The 20,526-nt window shown below is 33.4% G+C and overlaps 1 protein-coding gene and 1 pseudogene across 2 annotated transcripts in view; both read left to right on the top strand.

Moving 5' to 3' along the window:
• Positions 1–20,526, top strand: part of PPP1R1C (protein phosphatase 1 regulatory inhibitor subunit 1C) — a 106,561-nt gene that overhangs the window by 3,047 nt on the left and 82,988 nt on the right. The gene's annotated exons all lie outside the window — the stretch shown is intronic.
• On the top strand, positions 12,399–12,517 carry LOC112470854 (annotated as a pseudogene).

The raw sequence follows: 20,526 nt of genomic DNA on the forward strand, positions 1-20,526 counted from the left end.
CTGCTGAAAATAAAGAATTATAATTGATCCTATATCTTTAAAGTGCTATAGCATTTTAAGATCATTTTCAAATATGTTATCTCTCTTAATCAATGTTAACATATTTGGATGACTAAGAGGTACAAATGGTATGCACTTAAAGTTTACAAATGAATGCAAGTAAATAAACATAATAATGAAATTTTCTCAGATTGGAGGTAATTTTTTAGCAATTTTTTACCACTGCCTTTGCTCAGTGACAGACTTTTCCACAATGTCGTAGAGTGTACCTCCCTATGCCAGCCCTGCAAAGAGCTGACCTATTTGATTTCTAGGTTCTTTTCTGCTTCCTAAAGAGCAGCTTTCAGAGTTCTGCAGGTATTGTTACTGTTTGAACACAGTGAAGCCATGTAAGTGACCTTGTGGTTCTTATTTGAGCCCCCAAATAGTAACAACTATTTCTTGAATGCCAAATATGTATCATTTACAGATGAGGAAAGTGAGTATCAGAGTGATGAAGTGATTTTTGCAGAAGTTACTACATTATGTGACAGATTACACAAAAACAGATGATTATAATACTAAAGCCCATGCATTTCCTATGGCATGATGCTGGCCTGCAAATTTCCATTTACATTACATAGTGAAGGCTCTCTAAATGTGACTAAACATTCAGGTTCTACTGACAAGCAAACCCAAACCTTAAATAAGTCCTTTTGTTTAAACCACTTAGTTTAGTAGATTAGGATTTATATTGAAATATCTCTGTCAACCAAATTTAGATTTTCTCTAGAAACTTTTTCTTATCAGACCTCCTAATCACTAGATGGCATTGTCTTATTTCCCTATTGACTCCATTTTTTTTTTCTCTGTTTATAAGCACCCTTGGCAAATAGCATGCCACTGACAACTATGCAATTTTAGTAATGTCATCTTTCTGCATCTTCATCCTCTTTTTGGATCCTAGAATAGTTTGCAAGGGACTGAACTGCCTCTGGAAGTGTAAAGCAATGGCAGCCCGTATTTGGCCTAGTATGGGTTCTTGTAGCAAAAACTCAAATACTTATGTAGTTTTCTAAGTAACCATGGTCTAGTACCATGATTACTAAGGAAATAAATCTGAGGACCCAACAGACAAACTAATAGCAGCAAAAGAACACCATACCAAACCAAACTCACTCTGGATACTGGTCTAATTAGCCATGTGGTGTTGGGGTAAGGAACAATATTTCCAAGCTTTGTTTTCTCAGCTATAAAATAGAGATTATAATGTCCATCCTTTCGACTTCACAGGGTTGCTGTAATGATTAAAAGAGTTAATGTGAATACACTTTAAAAATGTCTAAGTGCAGCAAATGTTAGGTGTCATTAGTTTATGTGTTCTGGACATACAAACTTTGCACATGATATTTAAGAGTTAAGATATAGCAAGTGGAATAGAATCTTTATAATTTCATCTGTACTAAATATTTCTGTCCTACTCCACAATTCTTTATGTTCCAAATATCTGAACACTATCAAACAAAACAAAACAAAACAAATAACAGCAACAACAAAAAACCTTGTTAAGTGTCAAATGACCTTTTTAAAGTAATTGCTTCTTCTAGCTCTCAAAAGCAATGTATACTTTGACAAATAAAAATTGACCATAGCTTTAAATCCTGGCAAACTAAACAAATCTCTTCAATTTATTGAAATTGCGCAGCAAACCAGTGAGTGTTGGAATCGCCTATCATTAACGCTGTTTAAAATCCCTGAAAATCTTTCTTTATTGTAAATTAATGAGGCAAGGAAAATTAAATTTTCCATTTAGAGACATAATTAACAAACCCTTTCAATTCATATGATTGGATTGTAATCATTGTTAAGTGATTAGACATAACTTTCTTTTAACCTCTTCAAGAGTTTGTAGACAGTCAATTATAAAAGAATATTTGAAAGAATGATTTAATTTTAAATTTAGAAATATATATGAATTCTGTTTATATTTGATAGACGAGAAATAGAACAGAAAGATATTTCAACATGTAAATCCAGATTGTTTGTTTCCTAGTTCATCTATGCTGGTCAAAACACACAGATGAGGTAGGCACCTGATTGGTAGGATTCCAGGGACAACAAAATGTCCCATCAGTCCCTTTTGAACCAGTAGTCTAGAATTCTCAGCAGTAGAAGCATTAAAGAAACATATACAAAAGTATACCCTCTTAAGGATATATCATTCTCTGGCATAAATTAATCAGTTAACTCAAAATAATGGGAAACAGAACTAAAAATATTGAATTGAAAGCATTGGACCTAAAAATATTTAATAGCAGAGGGTGTGTCTTTATGATGGAGATGACATAAATTATGTGCTTATTTCTAAGAATGACTCTAAACAGCCAGAAAGCTGTAAAAAAGATACCGGAAACTTGAGATGTGGGGGTAGAGAGGCACCAAAGAAACATTTCATCTTTTTCAAATGTTTTCTGGGGCTACCAGATACCTTTCTGTATTTTCAGTTCCTCTTCTGAGTAGGAGCCTATTTATGACAAGCTCTCTAAGGCAAAACAGTAGAGCCTCATTGTTTATTCTTGTACTACGTGCTATTTGCTTTTTATCTTGTATAATCTGTAATTAACGAGCTTGGTTCCTATATTTTTACTTAGAGGAATGACTACACATAAATCCTCCTTATTTAGAAATAAATGACAATGCCACTTTCTGCAATTTACTTAATCACATTTCTAGGTTTACTTAAACATTACTTGTCTTTAAATAGACTTCCAAGAAGACTATATTTGATTACTAGTATTAAAAATCTACAATTGGAAAAGTACTTCAGAAAATACCTAATCTAACCATACATCTCCATGAAAGATACATAAGTCCACATACCAGAAACTCACTCTATTTTATATATCTCAGAGAAGAATCTATAGTTATCCCCGGTTTTCAATTCCAGATTCAATAATTTTACTTTAGAAAATACAGTTTCTTATACCAAACTTGAGTGATGTTCCATTTTATTCTAAAGTAACTCTTTATTTACTCACTTTTTTATAATAAATTTTATTTACTCACTTTTTTAAATGCTAAAAAGAATTCTTTATTATTTTCTTTTCTGGATTGAATATTCCCAGGCCCCTGTAAAGCTTTAATGAACTGTATTCAATTTCCCCTTGTCTGTTGGCCTTTGGAGCCAAGAGCTGTACACAATCTTCCAGTGAAAAGCCAGCCTAGACTAGGCCTTCTGAATATTAAAGTTTGTGGCATTCATTCTTTCCACTTACTGTTAAGCAGAGACAATATGGTTACAATTAAATTTAATGGACCTGATGCCTACTAAACATGAGTGAACTATAAGAAGCTTGGAGCTTAGTGAAGATTTGGGTAAATACCCAGGAGTTTTGGCATGATTTAAAATCTTGTACATCTAAAAATTGCAACCAGAAATATAATATAAAATGGTTTGGGGTCATATATATTGAACTTCCTATCACAGTCAAATTTGGGGGAAGATTGAGTTTATCTTTGACAATTTTAGCTCCAAATATTCTTAGAAATGAGGAATTAAAAAAAAAAAGCACTTTCTTACATAGATCAGGATCTTAAAAATTAGTTAATATGAGGAACACAAATTAAATATCACACTGTCTCCCTTCAACCTTGATAGTAAGTCTAGTCAGTAGAGAGAACTGGAATTTCCAATTGATTGGGTTATTCAGCTCCACAAACTGAAAAAGAAGCCATAGTCCATTCTGGATATAGCATGTGACTTTCTGAATGAGGCTCACATTTTATGACTCTAATGCTAAGCCAATGAGATTTTGAAGGTTCTGGATTTATAATCTCAAGACATTGAATGACAGCTAGAGAGTATTGCTGGACTCAGATAGTGGTTAAAAATAGAGGGGCTCCAAGAATTGCTGACAATGGGAGGTTTTGCAGGGTCAACAAAGTTAAAGTGAAGATTTATTTCCAGTGTTAGGGCATTCATATGCACATACTCTTTTCATGGAGACTCTGTTATAAAATGAATAATTTGTGGTCAAAAGACAATGGGCACCTTGAGTGCAAGGTTCAGAATCACACTGAGGATTTTCCTGGTACTCTTAAGGATGAGTAAGAAAGACGTCATCAGCCCAGTCCTGGACATGCCTGTCACCTATGGGGACCTCCAATCAAATGTATTCAAGTAAAAGTGTACTGGACCCACAGTTCATACAGTTTCATTTCATTCTAGGTTTTCTCATATTCCCTGGGAATATGGTTGTAATTCATTCTGATTCACAATCCTTGTTAATTGTTTAACATTTATTTTGCCATCTCAGTACTAACGATAGTACAAAACAATGTCCAATGTTTGAAGACCATTCAAGAGTTAACCAGTATTGATTTTTATGAGATTGTCAGAAAAACTTATTTTTTTCTCCTCAGAGTTCATTTCTATGAGTTATTAAATGCCAAACCACGCTGAATGATCTAATGACAAGTGATGAATGTAGCTTTCAGAGATTCATGTACTATACCATTGATTGACTTATTTGTTTATAACTATTCAGTCTGTGCAGCCAAATAGCCCCAAAATTGTGAGCCAAAAATGAGGTTCTAGTTCCTAGTAATGGCCAAGTTTGCTACACTATAAGTGTTCAAAGGAACTAGTATAATCTTTAAGTTAAATGAAAGAAAATGAAAGGGCAAATTATAAAACAATGAAATAGTGCCACTTTATTTCAGCAAGATTACTAGTTTTGCTCATTTTGAATAACAGCATATATTGCTCATCTTTTATGTTGATTTTAATTAGAAATAGCTTGGTGATGAATGATTGTAGGGTCAATTTATTTCATTTTTCTTGGTCTTTGTTTCCCTACTTATGATGAATGCAACAGATGAAAATACCTTTAAGGTACTTTTGCATGATGTAGAGAAGCAGTATCTGTAGTAGGTAAAACACTAGCTTTGGATTAAGATCAGAGTTTGAATCTCAGCTTTGTGGGGGTGAGACATTGGGTGTGTATTTAATCTCTCTGTGCTTGGTTTCCTCCTTTCTTAAATAGGATATTGAAGTGTGAAACAATGCATAGATAGCATAGTACCTACAAACAAGGTGATGCTGAAGTCATGCAATCCCCTGCATCATGATATCTGTGTTGAGAAAAGCTGAGTTCTCCTAAAATCTGCATTTCTTATTGGAAGATGGCCCAGTTCTTTTTCAATCCTAACTGTATTAGACAGTCTCAGCATCCCTAAGAGATGAGAGTTCTTGATAAGAGAAAAGATGTACCATACCTCTTTAATCATCAGGATAAGACTACACAATTAAAGGCATCTTATATTGTGATATTGTGGTATTTCTTCAACTGAACATGTCTTGTTTACAAATATAATTTTCATGAAATATAAGTCTTTTAAAATTTGTAAAGTAAGCATGCTACTGATGTCTATAAAGTTCTGAAAATACTATTGCAAGCATTAGAGATCTTTGTGGCAGATTGGTATATGACCAAAAATGAAATTCATATTCTAATAGTATGTGGAAAGAAAGAAGTTTGAATATTGAGTATAAAAACCATTAGAGATAGGTATCAGACACTCATTTTGATTGCTCACATTGATCCCACTCCATTTGTTCTCCCTTCCATACACCATCCCAGTGCTGTGGTTAAGCTTTTTCTTTTTGGTTCCTTCTTTTGGTTCTTCTGACTTAGACTAGACTTGCTCATTTGTGTAAATCAATCTCCACGTTTTCCACCCATTTCTCTTATTTAAATTACAGCAGGAGACTCACATCAATTTCAAGTTTTCCCTGACTAACCTCATTCATTGCTGGATTTGTTATTTCAAAACTCTTCCCCATCTCCACCTCTTGAAGCTATTTATTGGTTGATACATTCAATTCAATTCAGTAAATATTTATTGAGTTTTTCTTCTAAGTCCTCCACGAACATGTGGTCTAGGTAACAGAGAATAATACATCTGGATAAACTAGAATACAATTGTAATAGTAGAAATTCCAACTGCTCAGACTATGGTAAGATTAATTCTGGCCAAGACATAGAGGCATTTATTTATCATGCTCACGAATCTCTAAAGCATTTGTATGACTTCTTTTGATCTTTTGGCTTTCAGCTTTTAAGGGTTGGTGTCAGAGCTAAAATTTTATTATTTATTCAAAACTAATAGAGTAGATACATCTACTCAAACTAGCAGAGTGACTATCTAGTAGAGTAGATATTAGATACCCATGGATTATTTAATTTAAATGGATAATAAATAGATTTCAAATGAAATGACAATCTATCAAACTTTTTGAGTACTTACTCTCACTAAGGCACAGTGTTAGCTCCTCTGGGGCATAAAATAGTAAACTATCATTTCTATGCTCATGAAGAAACCTACCTGAGACATATTTATAACACATGTGTATTGATAGTAAAACTAACCATAAGTGGCAAAAATACAAAATATATTTAAACTCAGTACAGAAATGTCCATCTCAGGACATTTTTGAGGTATTAAATTATAATGTTGCAAAGCACAGTACAAAGACTAGCTGCTTCATAAGTAGCAGCTATTATTTTGGGGAGACAGGCATGTAGTACCTAGAAGTAGAAGCACTGGAATCACTCAGCCCTGTATATGGATCTCAGATGGCTGCTACTGCCTGTGTTTCCCCAGGAAAGTGGCTCATCCTCCTCAGTTCTATTAAAGTGAGGAAGTTGGGTTCCTATGACTCTGAAATGCATTTCATTTTTTTGAATACTTCCATATTTCACTAAATACAAAATATATTCATTAGAAAGTAGGCTGTTCTGTGTCTATTAAATAAAACGATGTGCATTTTTGTGTCTGCAAAATAATACACATGGACCACATCATTGTCAGCTGTTCTGGGGAGTTAAAGGCACATCCAGTTTCAAATTTAAGATTGAAAAAGTCACTAACAGCTCTTGCTAATTGTATCTAGTTCATAATCATATCCAAGACAGTGGTACTTGGCAACCTCTAACAAAAAATAAAATCTAACCTTACTATGTAAGTATCGGAGAAGTGTTATTTCCATATTTCTTTATTTTAGAATTGCTCAGGAACAAACCTACAAGCTTCGGGATTCTGCTCTTTCTCCCATTATTTTCTAGTCATGGCTTTGACTAAGTAGTGAGCTGACTCTGTTCCAGCAATTCTAGACACAATTTGGTAGCAGAATTTACCAGGAGCTTAAACTATATTCCTAGGACCTAGGCAGGTGACATATATGAGTGCCTGGACTCCGTGCAGGACATCGTGATTGAAACTATGGTTTACTTGGAGGATGCAAGTTCCATTCAAGGCCTTCAGGTTAAACAAACAGACAAAACTACAAACAAAAAAGCCTCTATGAGGGATGGGGGCACCTAGGTGGTAAGATTATAGAGATGCTGGAAAATATCTCCCTAAATCAGGTTCCATACTACCTGAAATTTTACCTTTTGAAGTTATTATTACTGAAGTTATTGTTATTACTATATACTCTATCTTCTAAAATGCAAGTACTCTGGCCAGATGTAATGCCTTCACTCTAACAATTTAGAACAGTAGTCTACCTGGAGCTCAGAAGGAATCTTGAAAGCCTCAGGTGAAAGGGGAGGAATGACCTGGAGAAAATGTCCCAGCTGCTCATTTCCTCATGTCTACTTTGTTAGCTATCACCTCCTTCTCCATGCTATGTCCCCCCGCACACTCATCTCTAGTATTTTAAGGGCATCCAGCACATGCTGGGAAATGTTACATCTATATCTGTGAGTATTCTCTGTGCTATGGGTAGAAGATTATCTTTTAATTTAATTCAATGACCTTGTATCACTTAGAGTAATATGATATAGAGACAATTATAGTGCTTAACAAAGCTATTAGTGAAATAAGTTGCCAAAATCTGCATCATCAAAGGAAGATATATTGACAGTCTGGTTAGAATACAATTACACTTTGACCTTGGCAATAATGCTGAAGGAAAAGTATTATATGAACTAAGAAAAGCTAGGAAATTTGTAATCTTTCTTTTTTTTTCATTCTCTGGGAGAAATTTTCCATCATTATGGGAAACAGTTTCAGAATCACATTCTTTGTATATAAATATATATTGACCTGCTTATAAAATAGAACTTAATGCACAAAATAGAAAAATGAGAACAAAAGTTATTTTGGAATCCAATTTTTAGAATAATTTGCCTCAATGATGCAACATTATTTTATGCTTTTTCTCCTGTCTGATGAAAAACAGACTGTTAGAAAACATGTACACATATCTATTTGCACAAACACATGTACATATACATATACATATATAATTCAAATACCCAACCACATCATTGTTTTCTAAAGCACTCCAACTATGTGTAAAAATATCACAATAAAATTTACCTCCACTAAGTGATGTGACTTACAAAGGCCAGGGCCTACCAAAGCATCTAGAAAAGCTTTGTGGATTCAAGTTATAAATGGAATAAAACTGATAATAATTATTTAAACATCTAACCATTTGAATTTAAAACCAACATATCAAAAGCTAATCAGATTATTTAAAAACCATTAGTAAAAAAACCATTGAAATTACTGGCATAGATTCAAATGATGAGATTCATTAAACTATTATTTTTTTAAATCAGAAGAATATTTTAAAAAATAAGTTACATTTATTGAATAGTAATTGCTTTAAGACTATCTTCTCATTTGGGTAGGCTTTCCATGCCCATTTTCATGATTTATGAATATAAAGAGAAACATAATTAGATATAGAAAGGGAGCTTCTCCTCTACCAGCTGAAAGTTAGTGTCTAACTGAAATGTGTCACCAATTTGAACTCAACCTATTAACTCTTGACCTTAGAATTTCTGTTAATAATTTCCTATTCTTCTAAGTGCTGAACCATCCAAACTTAGAATCATCTCTCTGTCTCTCTGTCTCTTTCTTTGTGTGTGTCTCTCTCTGTCTCTTGCCCCCTAAATCTATCAATGGCTTTTCTGCTGATTCTGTTACACAGGTTGAATTTATCCCTCTATATTTTTATTGCCTCTGGTCAGTCTAGGACTGACTTACTGTTTTATTCCAAAATCACACAATAACTTGCTAACTGCTTTTTCATGATTTTAACCCTGTGTGGTGGTTTTGTGTAGAGCTGAGAGCCCTAACCTTAGAGTCAGTGAACATGGCAAGACTGTCAGACTTCCATGAAGCACAGATTATGGTAATCCCAGCACTGATTGTGCTGCTGGAATCAAGCATAATGTGTGCTAGCAACACTGCTGGTAGTAGACTTGTTCTTTCTCCACTCTGGTTTACGTAAGAGGCTTTGGCGGACTTAATTATGTAATGAGTGATAGGCTAGGGCAGAGTTACTTTTCATAAATGATTTGTTATGACCTCTCATTTGTATATTATAGTTTACTTGTCCTAGCTTTCAATTAGCTATGATAAGGCACATGAGGTCTTCTCATGAAGACCTCATATATTTTATCATAATCTACTCATGAATCTTATTTCTTGCTTTGAGTCAGTCAGTCATTTCCTCCATAGTCAATGGAACCTCTATTACTCAAATTGTTGATAATTGTGCTCCAGCTGAGATCTAATTAAAGGAAAGAAATAAACAGAGCAAAAAAATAATAATAATAATTGTGTTAGATTATGATAAACATTAATGCTTTTCTATTTCCTCATTTATTTTTTGCTGAGCCTTCTAAAGCTCAATACAGAAAACTTGCTCATTTGCCATAGGTACCTTCTTACTGAAAATAACTTTTCCTTATATGCAGGGATTTCAGATCTTGCAGGACAGACTCAGACTGGATTTGTTTTCTAAAGCACTCCAAGGATTACCCACTCTTCCTTCATAGATCCTAAGCACTAGCCACTTGCTCCAGTGATTAAAAGATTTTTTAGGAATAATACCAGAGACTGAATTACTATCACATTTCAGTGAAAAAAAAAATATCATGAATGACTGAACTAAAATGGCTCATCTCAAATTCTGCCACAGGTCATTTTGCTTGGTGAATAGCCCAGAATTCCTGCTTTACTCTGCCAATGAAGGGCACTTTTTGCTTAAGGTCTTGGAGAAAGTCAAAGATGCTTTATACCCTAGTTCTACATATGGTTCATAGCCTTCATTGGAATCAAGGCCAAGATGAGCTGTATTGTTTATATAGACAATTACAGTACAAGGAGCAGATTCAAAAATATATTTTGATATACACTTAGGATACAAAAACATAAAATATCTCTAAATTACATATAAAACAATTTTAAAAACCATGTAAGTTTAAAGGCAAATTTAAGAAGTTAATAATAATGTATCTTACCTTTGAAAGTTTTATAGTTTGCAACCTATTTGACCTATAATATACATCCCAACAACTCTGTGAGATGAATTTTACAGGAGGGCGATAGGAGAGCTGCTTAAGTCAAAGAAGCTAGTAAGTTAGTAGGTCTAAAATTTAAACATAGATTGTCTATCCAAGGTCTGCACTTTCAACTATGTTAATAACATTTTTCTTTCTACAAATAGGCAACATCATACTCTTGCTGTTTTATTTCTGTCTCCCTCTTGGAAGTAATTATAAGCAACTTCCTCATTGTAACTTGACCAAGTAGGGTTCTTTTTGATGTGAATATCAGAATGTACTTCTTCTTATTCCAAAGTAAGTAACTTGGAGTGGTGATTCTATACCTTTTCCTTTTTTTTTTCCTTTGATAATTATTAGACTTTAGAGTTATTAATACTAGATTTTTTTTATGTAAGCAAAAAAAATCATATAACCAAACAAAAATAAATCTCATGCATTATTTCATTTTTAGAGTTAGACCCTGTTATTTATGTCTTTATTTGCTATCTATATATCTACACTTATTAAAACAATCTTTGTCTTGACTTAAAACATTAGTTGGAAGGCTAATACAAAAGTTTACATTTGTATTCTAGTTGACCCAGAATATGACTGATTTGTATACATACTACGTTGTCATCTTTTCTTCCAAGCTACTGTAGTTTTTCTTATCTTTTTAGACTCAGATCAAATCCCTCTTTCTCCATCAAACCTTCATCGACCACTCCAGCTGGAAGGCTTTACTGAAGTAGAAGTAAAAAGTCACTGGATTCATTAACTCATTTGCTCCGATTGTCAATGACTTTCTGTCACCTAGTAATACCCTGAAGGAATAAATTATAGAATTATTAAATTTTGATGTGAGTTAGAAGAAGAGATGTTGGGTCACAAGGCCCTTCCATGTGTATCAGGCTTTAGTTAAGTCCTCTTTGGGTAGCAGGGCTGCAGAATAGGGCTCTGAGGATCTGGGAGAGTGACTAGGAGAAACTCTTACTTTGGGAGGAAAATAGGGACCACTTAAAAATACCTGATTATTTCACAAGGTTTATCCCTGTCTTCACATTTCACAAGGACCTACAAATGATAACCCATAGAATTGTCATATTTTTGAGAGTAATTTAAAGTGGCTTTTGCAGCACAACATACAGGATGAAAAACATTCTTGGAATCATCTTAATAAGGCTAAATTTTAGTAGTTGAGGACTTGAGCTACTTGTTTCATTGTTTTAGTATAGACATGCTGCGAATCAAGCACCATAGACAACTAGTGACTGAATACATAGATTTTGCGTAATAATAATCTTGGGACTTCTTATGTTTTATAGGACAATCTAAAGACTGAATATGTTTGTCTAATAACCAATTTTATTTTTCTTTTACTATCTTTATTCAAATCTGATTTTAAATTGTCAGTAAAGTGGTAATGATAGAAAACTGAATATAATCAATTTGGTTGTTTTCTTACAGGAATATAGGAGTTCAAGAGTTCAGTTCAATACCATCATACGGCAGCAGTATCTAATCCACTAATGGCCATATATTTTCCTTCTACGGCTACTAGCATATGTGCCCAGATAAATAGAGCTAGGTTTCTTTTCATTTCTTTTGAATTATGAAATAAACATTTCACCCAGTAATTCTCTTAAACTATTTCCTTTTCTTAGCAATAAGTTAATAGTAACCTGTAGTCAATACCGAAAATAAAATAGTTCTTTACTTACCAAAAGCATTTAAAATTGCACACTTCACCTAAGTCTATTTGATTGGTTTGTATGTAATATTCTTACATAAGCAGAACATATTGATGGTAGAAAACATAATTTTAAAGTGGACCTTGTACCTTCTGTTTCTTTCCCATCACTTTGTACACAAAGAAACCATAGAAACAACTTACTTTGGTCCCAGTGAATTATTTGCAGGCATATCTACATAAAGCTTCACATTACAACATCTCAGCTGCTTTATTATCTTCTGACTAATATTAGATTGGGCTCTATATTTCTGTTATCTGGGTACTTATTAACATGTCTATCATTATAGGCATACTGCTGACATATTACATAAAAATGAGTCTACAGCCATGTTACCCTGAACAAGCCTGATCCCATCTGATCTCAGAAGCTAAGCAGGGTTGGGTCTGGTTAGTACTTGGATAGGAGACCACCTAGGAAGACCAGGTGCTGTAGGCATAAAAAGTAAGGGATTGTATGCTGACAAGGTCCTTGCAATCTGTGAGGTCAACCAAGGGTTGCCTTGCCTAAAAAAAAAAAAAAAGAAAAAAAAAAAAAAAGAGCTCATTGTAGGCATCGACCCCATTTACTCATTTCTAATTTAGTTTGACATTCTTCTTGTCAATTTTTCCACACATATCACAACCACACATACTTTCTATTGAGATTTTTTTCCCCTTTTAATATTAAATTTTTCTGTGGAGAAGTTAGAATTTGGAATTGACCTCGTGTTGTTAAAGCTATAGGCTTACATATCACTTTAGTGAAAAATCTGAAAGGCTTTAGCATCAAACTACTTAGGAGAAAGTAACTTTCTTAGATATGAAATAAATTTTTGAAACTTCAACATAAAACAAATTTAGAAGAAATAGAGTATGATGTTCTACTTCAAATCGTACATTCTAAGGGATATATACAAACTGAAATAAAACAAGGAAAAGCAAAAAATAAAAACAATTTAAAACATCATTTGTACTGAAGTCATCAGATTTATATTTTTATTAATAATGTAGTTATTATGCAAAATGGGTAAAATTCCTTGTTCTTAGAATAGTTGGATTTTGCCTTTTACTAATAATTTTGGTTGAATGTTTGCATGAAGGAAAAAAGAAAATGACTAAGATTGAAAGCACAAAAATGATATTTCAAAGAACTGAAAAAATATTATTGGCTTTTAACATTGTTTATTAATATACTTCACGATCTTGACTGATTTACATGCCTTAAATGTTCCAAATCAAATTATAAATACAGTAACATTTATACTAATTGCCACCAAATATTTGGTAGCACAAAGCATATGTGCAAAAATGTATTGATAAAATCACCTCAAATAGTACATTGTAATTGTCACCTTCTTCCTCTTCTTTTCCTTCTTCCCCTTCTTCTTTCTCTTCCTCTTCCTCCTCTCCCTCTTCCTCCTCATCCCCCTTCTCTTTCTCTATCTTCTCCTCTTCCTCCTCCTCCTCCTCCTCCTCCTTCTCTTTCTCCTTCTATAACTTGTAGAACTATTTTACGCAAAGCCATGGTAAAAACAAAAACAAAAAACAAAAAAACCTGCCCTCAACCATCCTATTGGGAGAGGATGAAATCTGTATTTTCTCCCATAACCAAGCATATAGCAAGGAGCTTCCTTTGGTGAGGGGTGGTGGTGGTTAATAACATTGTGACAATAATCAGTGTGTCAAAATTATGAAGGGGTGCATAAATTGTCAATAGTTTAAACTATTATAGTAGAGTCATCTGTAATTTGTGCTTATATTGGAGATCTACTCTATATAATATTCTTGCCTCATCTTTTCCAAATAGTACTCTTGTGTTCACTATTTATGTTCACATTCTTCTTATGGAATAACACTCAAATTCCTTAGCCTGATATCCAAGATCTTCGATAGTTGAGGTCAAACCAAATTCTCCAACTCCACTTTATTCCTAGGCCTGAACTTGCATCTCTGGCCAGACTGGCAACTTGTCCTCTAACCATTTCCACCATAAATCTTCAAATAGAAAAATTTAATAGAAAGATTCCTACTTAGAATGCCCTCACCAATATTCTATTTTACTAAATATTTACCTTTTTTTAAAGATGCTCAAATCTATTATTCATTTCTGGACTTGGACATTTATCAGAAATATGTCTTCTAGCAGCTCAGAGTTGGGAAAATACTACTAAGTAGAGTACAGTTAGGTAGTGGCTTAAATTTGCAAATTTCCTACATTCCACTAGGGGTGGACATTTATTCAGTCCTGTGGCATCTCTAACCTAATAAACTCAAGAGTCAACTTCTGTGACTTGCTGAATTACCACTTTTTTTTCCCTGAAGCTTAATATTACCTTTGAACTTGGCACAAGTATAATTAACCACTGGGGAAAAAAAAATGCTTAATAGTCACCCTACTTTCCACTAAAACCACTCTCCTTCATTAATTTTGTTTAAAAAATGATTATTTTTGACAAGCAAAAGAAGCATGCCATAAAATTGGTAAAAGCTATGGTATTGGTTCTATTTTGGTCTCATTTCTATGCAGGATTAACTTTCTCCAGGAATCCCAACTGACGATTAGTGAGATTTCACTTGGCCATTTTCATGATGAGGAATTTAGCTCTTTTTGAAGCACCATAGTTATGACTGAACAGCTCTAATTGTTAGAAAGCTCTGCCTACACCTAGTTGAAATATCCTTCTTGAATTTTTTAACTGCTGGTCTTGATATATCTGTGTGAAGGATATCAGAAAAAATTTAATACTTCTTCCAAATGGGAACCCTTCATATATTTGGGGACAGACATTTCTTTTGCCCTCAGTTCTCTCTTGTCTAAAATTTTTAGTTACATCTAGCCTTAGAATTATGATATGGTTTTTCAGAAATCTCGCCATTCTGCTCCTTAGTGATACTCGTATTTTTCAGCATAGTACTCAAATTTCACTCATTTAACAAGTAGTTATTGAACATCTACTATAGTCTAGGTATTGTGCTAAATGTGAAGATTCACAATGAAAGGCGATGGAGTTTGTGGTAGCAGAAATATAAGATACTTTAAAAGCACATAATAGGAGCACGTGACTCAGTAAAGGCTTAACGGAGGGAGGAAGTCTGTGCTGAAACCTGAAGGAAAAGGCAGGGAAGACTATTCAAGGCAAAGGGAAAAACAGGGACAAAATCTCAGAAGTTGGGCAAGGCATTGCAGATTCAAGGAACTGAGAAGAATCCGTATGGTATAACATGGAGTGGCATCAGGTGGGACTGGAGATTAGGCAGGCACCATGTTGGGGAGTGCTATAAACATTTTAAAGGAGTTTTGATTAGGAACCACCAAATGGTTTCAAGCAGGAGAGCTCACATGCTTGAATTTTATTCTGAAAATTTCCTTTGGCCACAGATAAAGAATGAATAGGAGGAAGGAAGTCTGAGTGCAAGAGGAGTCAGTAGACTTGATTAATTGAATGGCAGATAGGGAGATGTAATAAAAAAGAAGTTTGAGCTAAGGCTACAGATCCTAGGGCCTTTCCTAAGAAGGCAGAGCACATTTGGAGAGAAGCGGGGAAAGACGATGAGTTCAGAATGGAACACATTACTTTAGATATAGTGGAAAAAATATCTCTGATTCTAATTCCACATGAAATATTTAAAACATTTCTGGAAGTAATGCCTCAATAATGGAGCCACTGGTATTAATAATCAATTTACTAAAGCCTTTTAAGAGTAAACACAATGCACTTATAAAAAGGAAATGTTTACCTAGAAATTATTACCTTAATAATACTACAGGCTCCATATAACTACCTGAAAAACCATTATGGCTCTTAATCATTTAAGAACTCCAATTAGACACATACATAATTATCAAGCATTAGGATTATTTACTCACCTCTACTTATCTGCTAAGTCACTAATATGCTGCCAGACAATCTGGGGCATGGGTGTTAACCTGCCTCTGACAGATGTACCATATGCATGGGCTCTAAGGAATAGCTAATCTTGAATTGTCTGACCTCAGTTCAACACATCTATTTAAATTCAAAGTCCAACTGGAGCAAAATTTTTATTCTTCTCTGATGAGTTTTATATCCTCATTTTCAATGTTTAACAAAGTGAGTATAGTGAGGAGGAGTCAGTAGACTTGATTATTGAATGGCAGACAGGGAGATGGTAATAAAAAGTAAGTATGAGTTAAGGCTACAGATGCTAGGGCCTTTCCTAAGAAGGCAAAGTGTGGCTGAACAAGTTAACTAAGTATGGATCTTGGAAATTTTAAAGATTTGTAAAGTCAGAAACAGCATAGTTTCAGTCTGTAACTAAGGGAATTTGTTACATCTCATATAAACACACATATTTTCTATTTTCTATTATTTATGTTATTAATACTTTATTTTCAGTCTTAAGTAAATGCCTGACTACACTATTTACTTTGTCATCTTCTTGTTCTCAGTCCTTTTCACATCAATCTTAGAAAAATTATATTTCTAAAAGTCAGGTATAATCAAAAGATACAACCTTTGGAAACAGAAAGACTGAGGTCTGAATCCCAACTCTGCCACTTACTAGTTCTGTGACTTTAAGTGAGTCACCCATCCTTTCTGAGTTTCAGTTTGAAAACATATATAATTAATAATACCTACCTCATAGAGTTTTTTGAAGATGAAAATAATGAATGAAAATGTTTCCCCATTATAGCATCATCGCATTAGAGCTAAGAGCAGTAAGAGTAAAACATTAATCTTTTGGATAGTGTTAAACAGAGTTGTGCTCTTTTTTTCCCTCAACTGGAAGTCCTGCCAATATAGTTCATTGCAATCATTGGTTTTGTTTGATGGTGATTTTATGCATTCTGAGATGAAGTGTTCCCAGAGACCATTGGTTGAAATTAAGGAACTGGCAACTTAAAAATCATTAAAAGGAAATTTAAACTAATACCATTATTGCCTAGGATTTTACTAAACAAGATATAAACAATGATATTTGGGAGTCAGGGTTTCGTTATAAAAGATCAAAGACAATTTGATCTTCACAGGAACCTTCTTAAAACTCTTAAAAATATTATGTTTTAATTTCATAGAAAATAAGGACTAGGATTAGTTGAGGGAGACTAAAAGTGGATTTCAAGTTAATCACAAATGGCCTAGAGCATTGCTGGAATAAGAAGACTAAAAAAAAAATGATACTTTAGCCAATTTGTCTATAAGTGCTGGGGACACCCTTGGTTTTCAGGACAGAAAGATAAATGTCATTTATTGAATGTGGTTACAATTTTGAGTAAAATTACATGGACTAATTAAAAATTGTCTTTAACGTTTCGTGACATCTTTTCTGCCTCATCTTTTTCTTTTGTTAAAAGTGGCCATCAGTTTTGAGCAGTTTCCTCTTGTAAGGCAGATGTGTTGAAACCTGCTTGTAAAGCCATGTGCCATTATTAGCGAAACAATGAAGTTAAAACCCAACCCTATACATGAACCATTATTGAAATATTTGAGGTACTGCAAAAAAGCAAGAAGCTTTGAACAATTATCAAAGTTAAAACCATGGATTAAAAAAAGCTTGCAATATCAGGATTTGAACTGGTTAACCTGGCTACTCACTGCTCATTGATGGTTTTCAGAGTACTCATTATATTAGTCTTCAAAATGAGAATGTACGGTAGGAATTTCCTTCTTTAAAAGGAATACTGGTTAGGTAATGGCCTACATTACCATGTTTTATTTATAGAAATTGCTTCCTTTTTGTTATCTTATTTATGCAGAATCATGAGAATAATTAAAAACAAAAACAATAACTTGTATACTGGGAGTTAGGAAATCTGTTTTTTAGTTTCGAATCTGCCATGATCTAGGTATAAAAGGGTTAATGTCTTTGAGTGTCTGGATTTATAAAATGAAAAGATTTGATGATGTAAATCTTCAATCCTTTTCCCTGTATTAAAATTTAACAATTTTAGTTATCGTTGGATTACACACACACACAAATTCTACATAGATTTTCTAACACACTGTACAACCGATTGCTCATGATGTCCCATCATCCTATGATGGCATATTATGGTTTATTTATTTTAGAAAATGCCAATACCATTACTGATACTACTAATACTTTAATTACATTTCCTTTCAAATCTAAATGTCATTTAATATCCAATTGAAATTCCTGAGCTTCATAGGAAAAACCAGTTGAGCATAGATCCCCAAACTGTCTTGTATATAATGCTTTGTGTAGGATTCTATGCTTTTGAGAATAATGCCATGTTGAGGCATGTGATGTTGAAATGAAAAAAACCTAGAATAGAGTCTTCTGTTCTGATTTCCACTGAGTAACCTTGGTAAGGCACTTTGTCTTTTTTTCCCCAGTGCCATTTTTTCCTCATTAGTCAATTAAGACATAATACCTGGGAACTATGAGTTTTAGCAGACCTACTGAAAAACACAGGACCTGAAAATTTTATTTGGACTTAGCACATTTAAAAATATTTCACATGATGCAAAATATATACAAAATACTGTTCAATTGTAGACTTGAAACTTATTGGCTTTTGTTGATCAATGTCACCTCAATAATTTTTAATAATAAAAAAAGACCTCTCAGGTAAAGGAGAAAATATTTCAAAATACAAATTAATATATTACATAAATGTGTATAAAATACATCAGGTAGTTATTTAAAACTCAAAGAATGTAGTTATAAATACATGGTATTTATTGTGAGCTATGAGTGCATTGTGACATGTTTGACAAGATTCGGGGTAGGCCCCTCCAAGTCATTGCTCATGCCTTAGGTAAAGACACCTTGGTAAAGAGGAATAGACTCAGTACTTAAAGAGGACACTGTCATCTCTCTCTCTCTCTCTTTTTTTTTTTGACATTTAATGTTATTTTGTATTAGTTTTGGGTATGTAGCAGTCAGACATTTATATAATTTAGGAAATGATCCCCCTTGCCTGACACTATACATAGTTATTACAATATTATCAACTATATTTCCTATTTTATACTTTATATCCCTGTGACTATTTTGTAACTGCCAATTTGTAGTTCTTAATCCCTCCACATTTTTCACTCAGCCTCCAACCATCCTTCTATCTGGGAACCATCGGTTTGTTCCATGTATCTATGAGTCTGTTTCTGTTTTGTTTGTTTATTTATTTTGTTCTTTAGATAAAAACACTGTCACCTTTTAAAATTTTACAATATATTCAGTTTTTTAAAAAATACTTTTATTATAATTCTTAATGGTTTCAATCAAAGAAAACTTAGAAAACGTGCTTTTGTGATAACTTTACCTTTGAAGTAGTAGAGCAAAGCATAAGGTTTTTGGAGTAAGATAAATGAGGTTTTGTATCTCAGTTTTACCACTTAGCAGTTAAGGGATACAGTTATAGGCACTATATGGTAGTTTCTTAATGAAACGTTAGTTCTTTTCATTTTAAACATAAAAGTTGATTGATTTGGTATTTTTGTAGAAATAATTATGTATATATTTGAAAGAGAAACTGATTTATATTCTTTTTAGCTAAAACATGTTAACATTCCAACTTCTTTAAACCATAGGCATCATTTAGTCAGACTAAGTATCTAATTTTGTCTTTGTTACTGTCAAATAGCTATATGAATCTGTGTTCCTAATTATGTGGTCAATTGCACTTATCCTCCATTAACTACTTAAAAGTAGTTAGACATCTGTCTAATTTTTGTATCGTTTTATAGTCTAGGCTCTAAAATATTATGTTTGTGTGATTCATTGCCAATTTTTCAATTATGGAACTAAAATTTTAATCTCACTTTTATCCATGATCCAAAAGGAATCTTTCCTTGTCATCACAAACACATGATAACATATCCTTTACTCGTCTTCGAAGAGGTTTAGCCATCTTTGAAGTCTTTGCCAAATACTTGGTAGGCCAACAGATTTTTTAAGTTTCACTAAAGGTAGATGTTCCAATTGGAACAACTACATCTTTAGGGTATTTATTTATTTTGATTCTTTTAGTATGAATTTTGACATAAATTAATAAACTAATTTTAAAAAGCTATATTTCTGGGGGCACATATGTAAAAATATATGTATATAGTATGTATGTATATATTGTATATATCTCTATAAATATATTTGCATATGTGCATATGTATAATCAAGATATGTCGAGACATTTGGAGTTAATAATTTATATTTTGTGGACAACACAGTCAATAGAGCTCTAGTCTAAGTCTGTTTCCAATTTGCTACAGTGCTTAGCAGTTTGATGAACTTTTCTAGGCATTTGGTTTGTTCACATGTAAAATATAGAGTGTCCTATCTATTCTCCTTGATGAGATGATACTGGAAGCAGATTTGAGGTATGACCAAAGTCAGGTAGGAGAGAAAGGAAAACTTTTGTGCGATTCTGGAATCAAGAGTAAAATATTCTGTGTGTGTGTGTGTGTGTGCGTGCGTGTGTGTGTATGTGCACATGCACACACACATAATCACTCATATTCAGGG

The sequence above is a fragment of the Pteropus alecto genome, unplaced genomic scaffold (assembly GCF_000325575.1).
Source record: "Pteropus alecto unplaced genomic scaffold, ASM32557v1 scaffold3, whole genome shotgun sequence".
In the NCBI taxonomy this organism is placed as follows: Eukaryota; Metazoa; Chordata; class Mammalia; order Chiroptera; family Pteropodidae; genus Pteropus; species Pteropus alecto.